Source organism: Hibiscus syriacus, unplaced genomic scaffold, assembly GCF_006381635.1.
Source record: "Hibiscus syriacus cultivar Baekdansim isolate YM2019G1 unplaced genomic scaffold, ASM638163v2 tig00111005_pilon, whole genome shotgun sequence".
NCBI classification, from domain to species: domain Eukaryota; kingdom Viridiplantae; phylum Streptophyta; class Magnoliopsida; order Malvales; family Malvaceae; genus Hibiscus; species Hibiscus syriacus.
In genome coordinates this window covers 1,231,664-1,236,546 of record NW_024062949.1, presented here as the reverse complement: position 1 = coordinate 1,236,546, position 4,883 = coordinate 1,231,664, and the positions used below count along the sequence as shown (strand labels likewise).

Below are 4,883 nucleotides of genomic sequence, written 5' to 3'. Positions count from 1 at the left end.
TAAAGCAAAGAGCTCGAGAGAAAAAGGGTGCGTATATTTTATGTCAGATTTTATAACTTTGAATAAATCACTTGTTATCTTTCTAATCGAATAATTGTGCTTATGCAGTGCTATAAATAGTTATATTTCTCGCTGTAATTAAGAAATTTATTATTATCTCTTGAGATTTTGAGTTGAAACATCGTATAATTATATAAATATTTATTGTCACATGGTTAAGGGTGAACATGCTGAGATTACTTGCTTTCTTTATCTTCCATAAAGCCAAGAATTCATGTAACCATGTTGCAGAAAAAGAAGAGTGGGAAAAAAACAATATAGAAGCAATAATGAGAGGTGAGGACCCTCGAAAAAGAAAGAGGCTCTTCTACCAAAAGATGCATTGAGTGAGAGCTCTTTGTCAAACAAGATAATCAAAATGTCCGAGACTGATGTGAAAGCCTATCTAAGACCTTAATCAATAATATTATCAAATCCATAAAGTTTTTGAATTTAATAAGCCAAGTTATGATCTTGTAGTATTAATATATTCCATAGACAATGATATCCCCAACCGAAAACAAAAGCTTAACAGAAACAATGTCTATTTTTACAGAGTTTTCATCCTTCAACTATTGGACCAAATATTCATTCCAAATCACTACAAAGAAAAGAGCTTTATCCCATTTTCTTCTTAGAAATAAGCACCAACAATTTGTAGTGAACACTTTATTAGTGTGTATAAGCATAAAATCACAAAAAATAGATAGTTGCACTATACATTCCCAAATTATGACTATCTTAAATTGTCTTTTAAATTTTTAACTTCGTTATGAATTAGTCCTTGAATTTTTTAACATGACAAATGCATTTCCAATTTATGATCCTCATTTAATATTAGTCCCCAAACTCTTGAATGTTTCAATTTCATCCTCAAACTTTAAGAGAGATTATTGGAAAGTTTACAAGTTTGAAGACCAACTCAAATGTTTGGTTCAGTTTACTCAAAAAAATATATAAATTATAAAATATACTCGTATTAAATATATAAATATTCAACTCATAACAACCCATAGACAAATTTCTGAAAGATGTTGTCTCCCATTCCCATATAAGACATATTTCTAAAAGAGGAGGGGTCACCTTTAATAAGGAAAGCACACTAAAGCAGGACTTCGAAAACAAACCAAAGGCGACTGGCGAGGCACATAAAGGAATGAACATAGATCGAGTTGAGTGGGATCCATTATATCTTCTAAAAACTCAACCAGGTCTAAACCCAAATTGTTTTTAAAGAATGAAATCGAGTCGCAATCTCATAAACCTTTTTCCAAGAGTTTTGAGTCGTGATTTTCAAGTTTCCAACAAACAATGAATAGGAAGTTTCAATTAGTCATGAGAAGAAATCTGTAAGGATATTAGCAAAACAATGGTAACCCATGGCATGGTACGAAACTAGAATGTTAAGTTACTAAACGAATCCATCATAAGCAAAATTTAAAGTTGCTGGCAACCATAATATAAATACAATATCGTACAAAACAGAGAAACAAAGAACTGATAGTAAATGAACTTGTAGATTAACTAATAATATGCCAGTCAAGCCTTGAGCTTCCCATAGAACTTGGCCTTCTCCTGTGTTGTCTGGAAGCGACCATGACCAAATTTCGATGATGTGTCAATGAACTTGAGCTTGATCTCCTCCAGAGCAACCCTAGAAGTTTGATGCAAGAGGGATTGCCTCAGAGTCACGACACGTTTCTTTGGCCCTACACAGCCGCCTTTGATCATCAAATAATCCTCTTTCACCACACCATAATGGGGGAATCCACCCATTGGGGTAATATCCTTTTCAGTCCTGAAATTTGGAGAAAATGAAGAGAATTAAAAAATGACTCGGTTAGGATATATATGGCATGCTGGAAAATAGGTGCTTGGCTAACCCATCATATTCTGTCATGGCAGCATGTGACTCGTGTCCAGCCTTTCCAAGCTTATACACTTTCTTATTCATCTCAGTGCGGTGATGGTAGCCATTTTGCCCAGCCCTAGCAACAGTAAAAGAAACCCTAGCCGGATGCCATGCACCAATACAAGCAACCTTGCGAAGACCACGATGGGTCTTACGTGGGAGACGGGTGACACCCCATCTGGTCACCACACCCTCATAGCCTTTACCCTTGGTCACCCCAATGATATCTATCATCTCATCTTTCTGAAGCATCAACTGGAATAGGTTTCTCTAAGAAACTGTAAGCAAAGTCAACTTTCTGGGCAACAGTTCCACCATTGACTTGAATTTCCATTAAATGGGCCTTCTGCTTCAACCCCTTCATTTTTCTAATCTATAGACATGAAATGGATGACATCAAAGAAATCAGAAAACAATCATCAATAATTGGAAGGACTAAAACATAATTACACATTCTAGAACTGCTTGAGAGGAATATACCTGAGTGTGGGCCAAAACACGAATTGCAGTGCAATATTTTTTCAATTTTTCCAGCTGCAATTGAATGTCTTTTTTACCATCCTCAGTTTCAAACTTCTTTGAGTACTTGGTGAAAGCTTTCTTCTTAGACCTGCACCAGTGCTTGTAAAACCTTCGTTTCACCTCTTCACTCAGATGCTGAGCCCACACAGTGCCAAGAGTACGGAGACCTCGAGGAGTTTTGACATACCCAATAACTCCAACAACAACCATAGGTGGCGTCTCAATGATAGTAACAGCTTCACAAGTCTCCTTCTTGTGAAGTTCTGGAAAAAAGAACATAAATACATTAAACTAACCAGCTAAACATGGAGGAGAATGAACCATGCAAGAGAGAACATAAATAGAACACTAATATTTCTTAAAGCGGTAAATCTTGAAAAGACAATCTTGAATCCCACAATTTAATAATCATGAGCAATAGAAAGCAGAATTACTCGATCCAGGCTTTTCAACTTCCCTCACTATATGGGTCATCCCAGCTTTATATCCAAAGAATGCAGTTAATCTGCATGGCTTAGTAGGATCATCCTTCGGGAATGCCTTAACTAAACAACCACAAAAGGAGAAAGAGAAATCAGAAGATTTTAATTAAAACAATCATAGAGGAAGTTATGATAGCTGGAACCTAAAATGTTCACTAAATAAATTGACAAGCTAAACATGATAAGGGTTAGTGTTAGCAATTACAACTTCAGGGATTATGAGGGATTAAAAGACAAATAAATAAAACAAATGGGGTTCTGCTCAGCAACATCTAGTGCAATGAGACAATTGAATAACAGGGAAATTCAACAATATCACCAAGTAAATATCAACTGTTCCTAACAATAAAACAAGTAAATGGGAATACAGAAAAACACCTTTTCCTCTGTGGCGTGAGGCTCTTTTCCTTGGAAGAAATCCCAAAGAGCCATGCCTTGGATGCTCAAACTTGCGATGAGACATTTTTTCAATAATAAATACTCTGCAAAATTAAAAAAACTCGGTTCCATTTTTAACTTCAGCATAAGTATAATTCAAGCTAAAAGCATAATGTGGGAAAATGATTTTTTTTAGGTAAACCATTAGATCAAAACGAGAAAATATCAAGTTCTGAATCTGGATGGAAGCAAAACAAACATCGTAGAGTTCTTTTTTAAAAAATACAATTACACTACTGTAAATAAAAATAGTATAATTAAGATTTAAACCCAGATGCAGAAAAACATGAAGAACAACAGATCTGGCAAACTGAAAGGAAATGGATCCCAAGACCAAAGGCCTATGGCATGAACTTTAAGCACACCAACTCTCGGGCTCCTTTGGTATCTCTTCCCAAAACCCAATTTTCAGGTTTTTGGCGAGAATAGCCCTTTTCGAGACTCCAGCCTTGATTTACTCAACAATGTCTTTTCATGGAAAAATCCATCCCAATCATCGCCAGACACTGAAGCTAATCAATATGATTTCATACACCAAGAGCATTACCAAACAGAAATTCACGTAAAAACCTAAATGAAAAAAATTCATAAATAAGATTCAATAAGCTTGAAATGAAATTCGCTACGAAAATTGGAACGCTAATACCTCGAGATCTGAAATAAAGGAAAATAGCAAATTAAAGAAGCTCGAGAGCGGCTATCAGCTTCTTCAGTGGCTAAAAACCCTACCTTAGCTTTGCTAGTGTATTTATAGTATTTAAAGACGGCCATGATCAACCTTCTTACGTTGGATATCGACCGTTAGATCCCCACTTCTAGGGCTTTTTATTGTTTCTCGTGTTTCGAAATGTAATTTTAGCTCTTATACGGCAACGGCGGTGGGCTGGATGAAGCGCCGCCGTCTGTCCAGTAGTAAAATATGGGCTTCCCCCAATATATAGATGGATGGTCCTTTTATTCTAGAATCCAGCCCAACATGAGGACCAAACTCTTACATTGGCCTTGTTTTCCTCGCTTACATTGGAAAGAATTACTAGTAATGGCATCTTTCAATTGTTTCATCTTGGACTTGTTTGCGGCACTGATGTTTTCCGGCATCGATGCCGGCCTAGAATCTCGCCGTCTTCAGCGGTTACCACCCATGCCGACCACGGGGCTGCCGCGGCTTTACCGACACTGCCGAAGCCCGGCTTGCTACCGCCACTTCCTAGCATGCCCAACTTTCCTACTGTCCCGAAGGTTACCCTGCCGCCGTTGCCGAGCTTCCCTTCGATCCCCACGATTCCGACTACTATTCCCTCCATTCCGTTCCTTTCTCCACCGCCATCGACAACCAGTCCTTGAGAATATATGCCTACTGTCAGTGCTTCTACCTCCTTTTACCATGGAGATAGAGAGTTTCACTTCCTATTTTGGTTTATATTTGTTTTCATCATCTTGTGTTGCTATTTCTTGTACCTGTGATTTTTTATATAAAATAAAATTTTATA

General features: G+C 37.1%; 1 pseudogene; it reads right to left on the bottom strand.

Moving 5' to 3' along the window:
- Positions 1 to 1,425: 1,425 nt before the first annotated feature.
- Positions 1,426 to 4,126, bottom strand: LOC120149425 (annotated as a pseudogene).
- Positions 4,127 to 4,883: the final 757 nt, after the last annotated feature.